Raw genomic sequence first — 15,063 nt, 5'->3', positions numbered from 1 at the left:
CTTCCCACCCCCCGCCAGCTTTGTGCAGTCCACACCCCGATCCTCCATCCGCGGGGTGTTGTTCTTCCTGGCCGCCACTGGAAATTAAAAACAAGAACACCAAAATTAACGGGGTCACTGGACAAAATGAGCCTCCCAAGCTCTTCCCAGGGCTCTTCCCTTGGGCACAGTCAAGAAACCCCGAGTGGCCCCAACCCTCTGCCTTTTGCACTGCGGAAATCTCAGCAGCCCCTACAGGTCCTTGTTACATCCCGTTCTTGTTGCTGAGCCCCTGTGGGGCAGCGGGAGGACCTCAGACTGTTAGGGCCTCAGAGGGAGCTTGTGGCTCTGGCCAGCTCCGTACCCCAGATGTCCTTTCATTTCGGGCACACCCCCTCCCTGGTGTCCTGCTCATGTGGGGGGTGGAAAGAGAACCCTTTGGGGTTTCCTGGGGGCACTCTGTGCTCTCCCTCTCCCCCTCCCCTCCGGGGGAAGTGCTGGCCCCTTTCCTGGGTGCGCTCTTGAGAGGTCATCTCTACAGGGAGACCATGTGGGTCTTTGGCTGCAGGTGTCTATTGGCTCTAAGCATGTCAAGCTAAGCCTGTCTGCTCTTTCAGTCCTCAGCTGAACCCCCCCCCTTCCTGACCCCCCCCCTTCAGTCACAATCCATCCTGGGCCCATTCGGGGGGGGGGTCTTGTGATGGGGCAGGTGCTCTGAAAAGTTCACTCCCCAGGGCATGGGGTTCCCGGTGTGTCTATGGCAGCTGGAAACGCTTACCGTTGGTCTTCAGAATTGGGGGCAGGCGGCCAGGTGTTCCTTCCGGGGGGGTATTCACTCCATATATATAACACCTTCTTCCTTCAAGAAGGAACTGTATATTTTCTGGAAAAAGAGTGGAGTTGGATGAGAACTGAGCTTGCTAATGATCCCACACCAGCTAGGGTGAGACCTCCCTCTCGGAATCCCCCTTCTTCCTCCGCTAGGGAGTTCCCTTCTTCCTTCCAGTCCCTCAACCTCCCGGAAACTGCCGGCCAAGGAGCTGGCTTATCTCTTGGGCACCTTTAGGCTCCCACATGGAGCCCCTCAGGGCTCAGGGCTCTCCCCCACACTGTTCAACATCCTTATGTGCCCTCTGGCCCAGCTGGGACGGAGTTTGGGGCTGGGTTGCCATCCCTACGCTGATGATACCCAGCTCTATCTCCTCATGGACGGCTGCCCGGTCTCCCCCCCCCCCCCCCCGGATCCATTTGCCAGATGTTTGGAAGCCGTGGCAGAATGGCTTGAGCAGAGTGGCCTTAAACTCAACCCCTCCAAGACGGAGGTCCTGTGGTTCAGCCATAGGGGCCAGGAGAGGAAGCGCGCTTACCCTCCCTGGCAGGGATGCAACAAGCCAGGAATTTGGGGGTGACTCTTGATGCCTCCTTAACAGTCGAGGCTCAGGTCAAGCAGGTAGCCAGCCAGGCCTTTCTCCATCTGTGGCAAGCTCGGCTACTACCGCCCTACCTGTCCACTGAACACCTGGCCACAGTGATCCATGTGACGGTCCCCTCCCGAATCGATTTCTGTAACTCTCTCTAGTCTGGCCTGCCTATGGGCCTGATCCGGAACTTCCACTGGTACAGAATGCAGCTGCTAGGGTCCTCACGGGCACATCTTGGGGGTCCCATATCCAGCCAGTGCTGAGGCAGCTGCACTGGTTGCCAGTTAGTTTCCGGATCTGGTTCAAGGTTTTGGTTCCGACCTTTAAGGCCTTACGCTGTCTGGGCCCAGTGTCCCTGAGGGACTGCCTGTCACCCTATGCCCCCCGCAGGGCTTGACCCTCTGCGGACTCAAACTTAATGGTCATTCCCGGCCCCAGAGAAGCGTGTCAAGCCTCGAGCTGGGCCAGGGCCTTTTCGGTCCTGGCCCCCACCTGGTGGAATGAGCTCCCGGAGGAGCTACGGGCGTTGCGGGAGCTGTCAGCGTTCAGCAGGGCCTGTAAAACGGAGCTCTTCCACCAGGTCGCTGGATGAGGCTGGGCCGCAATGAAGATCGCCCCCCCAAAAACAGCGTGGCAGCAGAAACATAATGTAATCAGCACCCTCTGTTTCCCATCACCCACCACCCCTCTAGAATGGGGTAACTTACATAGATATTGCTGCATCTGTTTTTGCTGCATCTGTCTTATTATTTTACTCTGTGTATTACTGTGCATTGCGGTTTTACAGATTTTCTTGTATGGTTTTATTCGGGGTTAGGATTGCCTTTGACCCAGGCAACCCTCTCATCTTCAGAGGACCACTCCAAGTCATGTTGCTCACTTGGAGGAAACACCTGACAGCATCCAGGAGGATGTTGTGGGGGTTGACAGGAATTCTAACCCAAAAAGACCTGTGGGAAATTCTGACCCGAAAGATCAGCTCTCAGACCTCCGTAGCCAAGAGGTTAGTGGAAACCTGAGGGAGAAATGGGCGGGGCTAAGTCCAAAAACTCCCTCCATCTCTTGGCTCTCCAGAAGAAAGACAGGCAACTCTCAGGAAGCCCTTCGGATGGGTGGCCTTGAGCTACGGCTGGAAACCCTCCCTTGTCAGCCTTCCTCCCCAGTTGAGCTGCTCCTTCCTCCAGGCCTCAATCAGAGGAGAAACCTGCCCCTCAACGTCTGGCCTCCCCAGGAATGGAGCTTGTCCATGGCAGAGTACACAACACAAGGCTGTCCGTTCCTGAGCAGCTTACTCAGAAGGAGAGACATCTTCCCAGACCTGACCTCCACAGACCCCTTCGCAGAATGACTCAGATTCTGAAAGACTGCAGTGGAACAGGCTTCCTCGGGAGGTGGTGGGTTCTCCATCTTCGGAAATTTTTAAACAGAGGCTGGACAGCCATCTGATGGAGAGGCTGATTCTGTGAAGGTTTGAGGGGGTGGCAGGTTATAGTAGATGAGCTATTGGGATGTGAGTGTCCTGCATAGTGCAGGGGGTTGGACTAGATGACCCATGAGGTACCTTCCTCTATGATTCTATGATTTGTTGTCATGCCCATCCTTTACTGCATCTCAGAACTCCGTTACGGAGATGAATCTCGGAGTTCAGGCATCTGGAAATACTGAATGATTTGCTCTTTCCGCCCATAACATTTTGTGTAATTAATATTTAAGTACATCACTTCAGCACAGTTTGTGATTCCCTTGAAAGGAGGTGCCTCTGCTATTATCAGCTGATAGCTGACCTCCAACTCTTTGATTCTACAATTCTACAATTATATGATTTGGAAATCTTCCAAGCTGGACTCACCGTCTGTCTTAAATCTCCACATTCTTCTTGCTCCAGGTATCCGGTGCAAATGCCCCTACCAGTGTTGGGAGGCAGGATGTCCCACTAGACGGATTGCGATGCAAGGCTGGTTCAGGCCATCCCCATGGCAATCCTGCAGCCAATCAAGCAGAGGCAGGAAGGAACCTTGGAGAAGCCTGTGCTGAGGACAGGAGAGGTCCTCAGGGCAGGCAGAAGGCCTGAGATTGAAGAGGGGTGGGGGGGGGAGAAGAAGTTAGGGGTGATTAGGGGAATTTGGCAGGGATTTGTTCCCTCTGCCTGGGAGACACTTCTTGGTTTCCGGCCTCCGTAGGCAGCCTGGAGAACTCCTAGAATTCCAACTCCTCTCAGGCTTCAGAGACCAGTGCCCCTGGAGAACCAAGCCGTTTTGAAGGGCAGGCCCTGTGGCATCGTCCCGAGCATCAGGGTTCCAGCATGCCAGCCCCCTCTCCCCGGTTGGGCCTGCCAGTTCCCCAAGTCCTGATCCTGCATCCCCTCGAGAGCTCTCTCCTGCAGTCCAGGAGGCTCTGGCTTCATGGCATGACGGAGGGGATAGCGGCATAGCCAGGGGGCTTCTCCCATTCCCTCTTCACACCCTGCAATGAGTCAGGAGAGAACAGTTATCTGCAACTCATCCTTCCTGCTGTGTCTGCCAGGTGGGGCAGATGTTTCTGTGAGCACACCTTGGCATCTTCTGGGCATGTTCTCCAAATCCTTCAAGCGAGGAAGGGACTTCCTTGTTCAGCAGGGCTCACATTCCCCCTGCCTGTCTAGCCCCAGGAGGCTGCTGTGGCTGCGCTGGAGTTCCACGCAAAAAGGACAAGAAACAATTTTCTTCAGTGCAGTGAAGATAATCTCTTTCTTTTATACCTTCCATTCCATTCCTTATCACCCTGTCTCCCTGGATTGGTTGCAAAAACATGGCATAACCCCAGGTGTAACCCAGGTTAACTACGCATATGTGATTTCGAGGTGTGAGCTTTTGTGCGCATGGACGCTTCCTTAGCCAGGCTTTCCCCTTGTCCCGTATAAGAATTCCAAGGCCCCCACAGGGTCAGAAAGGATAGGGACTCCCGGCCTATACATCACTATCCCATGCTGGGAAGGTTGGGGCTGCTAAGCGTCATTTCAGCTTAGGCAGATAATTTAATTTTTACTTTATTTCATTAGTGAGAGCCAGTTTGATGTAGTGGTTAGGAGTGCGGACTTCTAATCTGGCAAGCCAGCTTCGATTCTGCATTCCCCCACATGCAGCCAGCTGGGTGACATTGGGCTAGCCATAGCACTGATAAAACTGTTCTGACCAAGCAGTGATATTAGGGCTTTCTCAGCCTCCCCTCCCTCATAGGGTGTCTGTTGTGGGGAGAGGAAGGGAAGGCGACTATAAGCCACTTTGAGCCTCCTTCAGGTAAAGCGGCATATGAGAACCAACTCCTTCTTCTTCTTCTTCTTCTTCTTCTTCTTCTTCTTCTTCTTCTTCTTCTTCTTCTTCTTCTTCTTCTTCTTCTTCTTGGGTTTGTACCAAAGATTTTCTTAATTCCAACAATGGTCTTCACCATCGAAATAATATAATTGGTGGTGGGTATCCTGATACCATCTTAGAACACTCCTAATAATTAAAGTCTGGCAAGATCTCTTTAACAGGGAAGTAAAGAACCCCCAAGAATAAGGGGTTCCTCATATGAACATTTGATTGCCAAGTGTTTATAATTGAAACAGTTAAATATGGGAATAATTTCTCCAGAGCTTCATGCTTTAGAGCACTGGTTTACAACCTTCCAAATGCCGCGATCGTGTTGGGGGTGACCCCATCATGTTGGAGTGACCCCATCCATAAAATTATGCAAGTGTTCTTGCACAGAAATCAAACCCAAAGTGACCAATGGTGTAAAGATCCATTGTTCATGATTATACTCTGGTTTCTCCTCAGATTGCATTGTTCATGATTGTATATAAATTGTTGTTTTTCCAGGGTTTCTCAGTTCATTTCTGCCTCTTGTCTAACCATGCTGATCTCTCTCTTTTCCACTTCTCCAGACAGATGAACACTCTATCTCAATCTACCCCGCAAGGCTGTTTTGTGGATGGCACCCCCCTCCTCCTGGCCAAGCTGCTTGCCCTACTGTGACCCCTGTAAAAGTGTTGTTTGACCCCCAAAGGGGTCCCAACCCCCAGATTGGGAATCACTGCTGTAAGGAGCTCCATGGGGCTCTTCCTAGTGGCCTACATGGGTGTGACATGTTGGTGTGCCAGAGACCAACTGCTACAAATCTCCCTGTGGCAGCCGAAATAATGTGTTATTTTTGGTGCAGGCCATCTGTCCCACTTGTCCATTGGTGGACAGGTGGAATGGCACTGAAGTGATGCGTCAGATCAGGCATTCATCCAGGAAGTCCTTGAACTGAGTTCCGTTGTTCCGTTCCAATTGCTAGGCTACAAAAGGGGCAAAGTCAGGGTCCTGCGTACCACTCTGCCATCCCCTCTCATAGGCCCACCTGAGTGGCTTTATTTCTCCTTCACAGGGGCAGGTCAGCCCCCAGACTATCACATCAACTCTACATTGCCCACACAGACAAAGGGTCCCTATAGTCCAACCCCCTTCTCAATGCAGGATCAAACTAAAGCATCCATGCTATCTGCCCAGCCACTGCTTAAAGAACAGCAGTAGTGTATCTCCCATCCAGAAGGTGTGCTTCCCATTTTCGTGATCTAGATGTAGAACTCTTCACTTTTCCTTATTGGATTGCATTTTGCTGTCACTTTCCCTCTGTTCCAGCATGTTCAGATCTTGTTGGACTCTATCCCTGACTTCTGGGTTGTTCACTACTCCTCACAATTTGGTGTCATCTGCAAATTTGAAGGGGAGTCCCTTCACCCCCCCCCCATCCAGATCTTTGATTAAAATGTTGAATAATACTGGACCCAGTACTGAGCCCTGTGGCACTCCACTGCTCACGGCTCTCATGAAAGACTATTGGCAACTACCAAGTTTAGAGGGTTAATTCAAATCCATTTTCCCCTCATTAAAGCGGTTGATTGAAGTAACTGGGAGGTACCAATTAGGGCGGCACTGGCTGGTTCAGGCTGGAACAGCTCCTTCGGCTGCCTAAGCACCCAACCCTAGTACCAACTTTTGCCCCCTTTTGTTGCATAGAATGCCCATCTTTTAAATCCTTCCTCCTGCAAGGGCCAACAATCCTTAGCTAAGTCAATGACCCAATCTCTGCAAAAACAGGTCTCCTGGAGCCGTTCGGACCCAGCCTGCTACAGTAATTATCCCAACAGATATTTGTACAGATTTATCCATATGAATGTGTACCCCATCATCACTGCATTGAATCAAATGCCTTCTTGCAAACAGATTGGGGAAACAGAACTCAAATTAAAATGTCAAAACACAGGAGGGAATGGCATGCATTTTAGAAACTGTGCCATTGAGATGGAATTGTTACTTTTGTCTGTTTAGCCTGCCCTTTATTCAAAGGCAAAGGTACCGACTGTAATTAAAAGAAAAGAAGGAGTAATGAGGACTGAAAGCAGCAACAAAAGAGGTAGCAAGTGCTGCCGTGTTCCACCAGGCATCTGACGTGGCTCAGTTATTTCTCAGACGTTTGGCATATTTCATATTCTGTACTCTCAGCATCACGGGGACAGAGGCCTGATTTGAAACAATACATCAGCAATGAGGAAAAGGGAAAGAGGAAAGCTTTCATTACTAAGGGGCTATATATAGAACCATAGAGTCATAGAGTCGGAAGGGACCCCCGGGTCATCTAGTTCAACCCACTGCACTATGCAGGACACTCACAACCCTATCGCTCATCCACTGTACCCTGCCACGCCCTTCAGCCTTCACAGAATCAGCTGAGATATAGATTTGTGATTGCCATGGTGACAAGCATTACCCTTATATATTTTCCACGCAGAGCAAGAAAAGTTTGACAGCATTCACTGTATGAATTAGGGCCATTATACAGCAAGTTTCCCCCTGTTCCACACCAGCCCATGCCGAGCTAAAGCCAGGACATTTATCTCATTTTGTATTCGTTTTTATGAGTGTTACTAAGGGTCCTTTACTCTGTCCACTCCTACGTGCTTATGTTGGCTCAATGTCTCCCCCAATTAATGTCAACTTTGTTTTTGCCCGTTCAGTCCAGTTGGCTCTCAGCAATTCCTGGTGTTTCTAAGGCTGTGTTCAGGCTGGAGTTCTGTTACAGCAGGGGTAGTCAACCTGTGGTCCTCCAGATGTTCATGGACTACAATTCCCATAAGCCCCTGCCAGCTGGCAGGGGCTCATGGGAATTGTAGTCCATGAACATCTGGAGGACCACAGGTTGACTACCCCTGTGTCACGGGATGGGGAGTGCAGCTGCTGTGGGGCTGGAACCACCCACAAAATGGCTGCTGCAGCTTATCTTTAGTCCCACAGCCAAGATACTTGTGCTGTGGTGGCAGCCGCTGTTGGAGCAATTTTTTTAAAAAAACTTCAATGGCCATTCAGAAGATCTCCAATATTAGGGACACCTGGGCTGTAACATTGTAGTTTTGTTGACAGCTGTTGGACTGAGGTATAAAGTTCCCCAAATCTGAATTATTTTGGAAATCCAAAGAAGCCAGGCAGTCTACCGGAGGCATTTTGCTCTCATGACTTCACCAAGCACTATTCCTACAATACTGGGACTTCAGCAACAGCTAACAATCCCTCTGGCAATCCACTTTAACCCTTTGCTGGATGTGAAATCTTAGCAGCTCTTCTCTGCGATAAGAGTTAAGCAAAGGGCTGACCTTAGTGGCTTCTTAGGGAGGCGTTCTTTCCCTGCCACAAGTGTGGACTGTATCTGTGTGTTAGAGAGGGGAGATGGAGCACATCTTTGTTTTTTGAGAGGCCATTGGTGGCTTTCCAAAGCTCTGTCAGTGACATCACACAATGAGATCATTGATGTGATGATGGTATCACTGATGTGGACCATCCAACCAATCAGATGAAATAGCAGCTGGAACAAAGGAGACTGAGTGACATGAAGTAGAAAAATGCAGCTAAGTACATGAAGCACAACAGGACAAAATGGCACCAAATCACATTTAAACAATATGAAAGATAAGCAAATGGAATATTGTTTTCCAGTAATTTATACTCCAATGTTAAATGCACTACTGTCCAAGTGGATATTGACATCAGAATGTAGTTGGCACTGCTAAACTCCGTTACATACAGTGCCTAAAAATAAAGAAAAATAGCAAGATGCTTTGGGGATGTTTAAAAGAATGGCCAAATGCATTCTGCACTAAATATCTCCAAAAGTTCTATCTTTGAAAACATTTAAAAAGTCATGGAGGGACCCAGTCATAGAAGGAGCTTTAAAGGGACTCACAGAGCTGTTTATAGTCTCTTCTCTGAAGGTTCTATTGTTTTAAAATATGTTTCTGTTCCAGTGATTCCCCAGGTCCATTCCCAAAGCAAAGAACCCATCCTGCTTTTCCTCCTCCTCATCCTCACTGGGGAAGGAGATGAATCCAAATAGTTGTCTTCATCATAAGTGCCAGCTTGCAGTAAGCCAGGCAGCAAGAGGGAGGGCCTGGGACTGCAAGCCCGGGTGAAAGGAAGGGAGGGAAGAAGCCCCCAACTCCCCCTGCCCCAAGTAGCCCCACTGGAAGCCTTGCTAGACCTTGGCATGGATGCCCAGGTCAAGGGAAGGGAGCCTGTCATGCTAGTGCTAGTCCCTGCCCTGAGCAGCCCTACTGCAGCCTACTGCAGGGGTGGAAGGCTAGTGTCTGTTGTATTTTTTGTATAACTGGCTTTTCTGCTAGTCCTTGGATAAGGCCAGATTCAAATTACCATATATACTCGCACATAAACCGACCCCCATATAAGCCAAGGCACCTAATTTTACCACAAAATCTGGGCAAACTTATTGACTCTCATATAAGCTGAGAGTGGAAAATGCAGCCGTTACTAGTAAATTTACATTAATTGAGGCACCAGTAGGTTAAATGTTTCTGAATACTTATTTCAAAGAAAAAACAGTGAGCTAGCTCTGTAAGTGCAAAAGAGGGCCAGCAAACCAGAGCAGAACAACAGTACCCAAAGTTGGGAACCTATTACAACAAGTACAACAGCTACCAAACGGGGAGAATGGACTACTCTAACTACAGCTACAGTGCCCCCCCCCCCCCCGAACAAAACACTGAAAGAAAGAACTGGAAAATTCAACGCTGAAAGAAATAACTGGAAAAATCAACTTTTAAAAGAACACAATCCCAAGAAGAAAAGGCAAACAATGCTGCCCCTCAGATAAAAGAAGAAAGAAACATTAGGAGAAACAGTAAATCCCAAAGCACCCCCAAAACCCACCCCACCCCCAGAACCCAAAAGAATAGTTTGGAAGAAGTGAAGGCAAAAGGGAAAAAAAAGATCGGAGTCCCTCAGTCAAACCCTTGCTGTCCTACAGGCAGCCAGAGCAAGAAAGCTTCAGCTTGCAGGAGGTATGCTGAAGCAATGTAACGTTTGGCTGACTGGGAGCAGGATGTTATTTCAATTACTGTATATACCCGCGTATAAACTGAGGAGCACTTTTTCAGTGTGAAAACTGTGCTGAAAAACTCGGCTTATACACGTTGTTGTTGTTATGTGCGAAGTCGTGTCCGACCCATCGCGACCCCATGGACAATGATCCTCCAGGCCTTCCTGTCCTCTACCATTCCCCGGAGTCCATTATACACGTATATACAGTAAAATGATAACACTAATGACAAACCTAGCAATGGATCTTTAAGGCAAGGAAAAAGCAGAGGAAATTTGCCATTGCCTTCCTCGAGGGTCACCCATCTAAGTACCTATCTTGCTCAGCTTTCAGGATCTGGTTATAGCATACCTATTTCCTTCTAAATAAGGGTATGAAATTATTGCTTTCTTTCTTCTGTTGCTACTATCTTATCCTTATGCCTGCTTTGGTTTTAATACAATCCTCTCTCTTTTTATTCCATCAAAGCATATAAAGGTTAAAAAATGAGTGATAAATTAAATTTGTGTTGTTTCTAATTGATTTAGAGCTCCTTGCACCAGGCACTCCGCTTCGCATCCTGTTGAGTCATAACATTTCTGCTGGAATATGGAGTGAGTACTACCTGTCTGCTTGTCCATGTGAGCTTTCCTGAAAACCTGGGTCTCTTTAAAAATTGATTGGAAGAATGGCAGATTGCATTAATACTGTGTGTATCGTTCTATGTTTCTGTATCAACTTAACAGCCAAGTTTCACATTGGATAATAGTTGTAAAGGTGAAGAGCTTGGAATAAGTAATAATCTCAGACAAAATGAAATTTGCTTGGTATCCCTTCAGGTTTAAATCAATCAATATTTATTTCGCAGACATGGACCAATAAAATACAAGAGAAAATGAGATATAATAGCCGTAAGATAATTAAAATATATAAAGCTAAATACAAGATTAAGAAACACACCCTAAAAACTACTAGCCTGAAAGCATAAATAGTTCTGCATACCTATGGGTATACTTAGAATGGCTATACATTAGTGACCCAATGTTTCTTAATTCTGGAAGCCAGCCAAGCAAATCTTGCTATTTTGTTAGAAGACAGTTTGACTCTGATAACATCAGTTGCAGGCAATGTTTTCTCAGGTTGCGAGGGCATTCTATAAGCATTGGTACTAATGGCACCTGTGCAAATAGGATTATATACTTTACATTCAAATAAGACGTGTTCTGTGGTCTCGACTTGACCCTCATTGCAAATGCAGAGCTGTTCCTTGACTGGGAGTCCATAAAATTTCCCACTCAAGTATGCAGAGGGTAGGGCATTGTAACGAAGGAGGGTGAAGGATCTCCTGTGCTCAGGGTTTACACATTTGATTAGGTATTGCATCAAGGGGTTCCTGATTAAAAGATCTTTCCTAAAAAGTGGATCCTGGATATTGTTGAGGTCATGTTGCCTCTCTACTTCTATCACCCTTGTCTTAATGATCTATAGGCTTTTTGCATACCATAGTAACACAGCTTTTTAGTGAGTGCAATTTGCCAAGGTGTGATGAATTTGTCTGTCATGATTAAACTTACAAGACCTTGCTGTTGGCAAAGCAATTTGAGCCAGAATATAAAGGTGGCTATCCAAAGCCTGGACAGAACATTGATCATTCCTGTCTCGATCCTAACTGCAGCATTTGAGATGTTGTTTGGTACTCCAAGAGAACCATCCTGGTATAGTGGTTAAGAGTGTGGACTTCTTATCTGGCAAGCTGGGTTTGATTCCCCCTCCGCCCCCACATGAAGCCAGCTGAGTGACCTTGGGCTCGCCACAGCACTGATAAAGTTGTTTTGACTGAGCAGTAATATCAGGGCTCTCTCAGCCTCGCTTCCCTCACAGCGTGTCTCTTGTAGGGAGAAGAAAGGGAAGGTAAATGTAAGCCGTGTTGAGACTCCTTTGGATAGAGAAAAGCAGCTTTTAAGAACCAACTCTTCTTCTTGAGTAATATCAGGGCCCTCTCAGCCTTCCTCACAGGCTGTCTGTTGTGGGGAGATAAAAAGGAAGGTGATTGTAAGCCACTTTGAGTGGTGAGTTGTGAGCACCACCTTCCGTGAAGAATTAGATTGTGAATCCCCAGAGGGCTCTTTAAGTTTTAGCAGCCTTTAATAAAGAATGTGAATTTTTGGAGGGGACTATGTGCATCGACATAAGTGTTACCATCATGTAGACTGGATATATATATATATATATATATATATATATCTCCTGAGATATATTGGGGGAGTTGTGAATACCACCTGGAGATTGGCAACCTAAGTGTGACTAAGCGGGCTCTTTAAGACCTCGTGATTGCTAGGAAACAGGCTTCTTTAAAGAGATTAGAATGTGAGGCTCTTCTGGGAGGACCTTTAGGCATTCATACAGGTGTTGCCATCATGAAGGCTTGATTGCCTTCATGGATGCATATAACTAACCCATTTGAATGTTCATTGTATGCTTTTTTTGTAGTTTTTGAAACTGTTTGGAGATCCTCCTAGTGTTAAAAGGTCATTTTTTTAAATTTATAGAATGCTTACTGAAAAGTGAAGTGTTTGAATACAGACTCCTGAGAGGAAGTGGTGAGTATTACCCATTTGAAAGAATTAGAATTACTAGTAAAACCCCTTGTACTCAGAAATAGAAGGGGCGCTAGCACACATGCCTGTCCTGTGGCTTTCCAGGGTGCTGACCCTCCCCTTGCCCCGTTTCCTGCTAGATCTTGAGATCCAGCATCTTGATTAAACAGTAGGAGACTCTAATCTCAAGAGCCCAGATTGATCCTCCACTCCTCCTCCACGTGCAGCCAGCTGGGTTGCCAACCTTTAGATGGGGGCTTGGAGATCTTCAGGAATAACAACTGAACTCCAGGCACCAGTTCTCCTGGAGAAGTTAGCTGGGAGGGAGGGAGGGGGAAAGGAAAGGAGAGCAGAGGCCACACTGGGTCCCATGGAGGTGGTGGGCAGCCTTTACTCTTGAGGCCCCACCTCCAAACTTCAAGGAACTTTCCTATCCCAGGGGTTACCAACTTCCAGGTACAGCCTGGAGACTTCCCGGAGTTGGAATTCATCTGCATACAGAGATCAGCTTCCAAGGGGGAAATGGCTGTTTTGGAGAGAGAATTTTGCTATGAAAGCTCATCTCTAGAGAACAGAGATCAGTTCCCCTGGAAAAAAGGGCTGTATGGGGGGGGGGCTGTGGCTTTATGCCCCACAGAAGTCCAGGGATGCCAGCTTCCACGGAAGACATGGGGATCCACTGGAATGACAGCTCTTCATCATCAGGCTGCAGAGATGAGTTCCCCTCGAGAAAGGGGCTGCTTGAGAGGGGGGACTACAGCCTTGTGACCCACAGAGATCCAGAGATGTCAGCCTCCAGGGGGACGTGGGGATCCGCCAGAATGACAGCTGTATCTCAGACTGTTGAGGTGAGTTTCCCTGGAGAAAGGCACTGCTTGAAAGGGGGGACTGTGGCCATGTGCCCCACAGAAGTCCAGGGATGCCAGCCTAAAGGGGGGACCTGGGGATCCCCCAGAATGACAGCTCTTTATCTGAGTGCAGATATGAGTTCCCCTGGAGAAAAGGGCTGCTTGGGAGGGGGATTGCAGCCTTGTGCCCTACCGTGCTTCCAGGATGCCAGCCTCCAGGGCCTGGTTTTTACTGAACAGCTGATTTTGGTTTGTTGATAAAATAACTGGAAAAAATAACATAAAATAGCATGGGGGCAAAAATTGATTTATTTCAAAAGAATTCCTCTAATATTTCTTTATGTATCATCCAAAAATAAATAATTCCAAAAGACAAACATCACACACACACACACATACACACACACACACACACACACACAAATAAATGCTGGAAGAGATGTTTATCTTAATGTTTTGGTTCCCTTTTGTTTTTCGGAAAATGTATATGTGTGTGTGTGTGTGTGTGTGTGTGTGTGTGTGACTGTGTGTGTGTATCTTGCATTCAGGAAGATGTAATATATATACATATTAAAATACTTGAAGATGTTTATCTTTTGAAATTATTTATTTTTGGATGATACATAAAGAAACATTAGAGGAGTTGTTTTGAAATAAACCATTTTTCACTCCCACACCATTATTTTGTTTTTTGTTTGCTTACTGTGGAAAGCAGCTTGCCTCTCATTTTTCTCTTGATAAACTATCAGGGCAACAGGACCTTGTAAATCTGGGTGACTTCAATTTCCCTGATGTGTGCTGGGAACCAAACTCTGCTAAGTGTCCAAAGTCGGGAAACTTTCTGACCTGTCTGGAGAGCAATTTCATTTATCAAATGGTGGAGGAACCAAGAGAAGCTCAACTATACTCAACTTAATATTGTCCAACAGGCTAGATGGGATGGGATGATGGAGGTGGGGTCCCTAGGAGGGAGCGACCATGTCCTAGTAGAATTTGTTTTGAGATGTGGAGCCAAGGAAATTCATAGTCAGATGTGTATATTAGACCGCAAACCTTAATAAACTCAGAAACATGATGAGAGTCATCCCACGGACCAGAAGGTTGGAAGAGAAAGGAGCAAGTGACGGTTGGGCTCTTTTTAAACAAGAGCTATTGCATGCTCAAGCCATGACTATTCTAGCAAGACAGAAATATAGTAAGGGATCCAAGAAGCCTATTTGGAATTCCAGGAGGAGCTAAAAAAGAAAAAGGAAATGTTCAAGAAATAGAGGGAAGGATGAACTTCTGAAGAAGCTTTTCTTGTTATAGTGGCCTTCCTTGGACAGTCTCAGCTCACTCCCAGCTTTGGCTTCTCTGACGTCTGACCTGCAGTGCCTAGTAACCAGTAGATATGTGAGGAGCAAACAGAAAGTTAAAAAGGCAATAGGGCCACTGCGAGAGACTCTGACAGAGGCCAGAGAAAAAGCAGCAAGGCTCAGTACCTATTTTGCTTCTGTTTCTTCCATGAAGAATATGGACACAGAATATGGACATATTCAGGGATGGTAGCAGGCCAGGTATAAGTTTCTGGGTGGTGGGTTGACATAGTCAGAAAGATTAACAAGAGATACCTGGCCACACTGGATGAGTTCACAGATGATGTGTATCTGGCAGTGGTCTAAGAACTTTCTCGAGAGCTTGTGGAACCTTTGTTTATCATCTTCAGGAAAACTTGTAGGACTGGACATATGCCAGAAGATTAGATGAAAGTGAAGGTTATCCCAATCTTCAAAAAAGGGAGGAAAGATCCCAGAATCATAGAGTTGGAAGGGGCCATAAAGGTAAAGGTATCCCCTGTGCAAGCACCGGGTC

General features: G+C 47.1%; 1 long non-coding RNA gene across 1 annotated transcript; it reads left to right on the top strand.

Moving 5' to 3' along the window:
- The first annotated feature begins 10,312 nt into the window (after window positions 1–10,312).
- On the top strand, window positions 10,313–13,478 carry LOC143844300 (uncharacterized). Its single transcript, XR_013233939.1, has 3 exons — window positions 10,313–10,381; window positions 12,317–12,367; window positions 13,070–13,478. It is a non-coding gene; the product is annotated as an uncharacterized LOC143844300 (long non-coding RNA).
- Window positions 13,479–15,063: the final 1,585 nt, after the last annotated feature.

Source organism: Paroedura picta, chromosome 9 (genome assembly GCF_049243985.1).
Source record: "Paroedura picta isolate Pp20150507F chromosome 9, Ppicta_v3.0, whole genome shotgun sequence".
Lineage (NCBI taxonomy): Eukaryota > Metazoa > Chordata > Lepidosauria > Squamata > Gekkonidae > Paroedura > Paroedura picta.
Note: the sequence above shows the minus strand (reverse complement) of the source record. Positions and strands in the feature narration are given on the sequence as shown.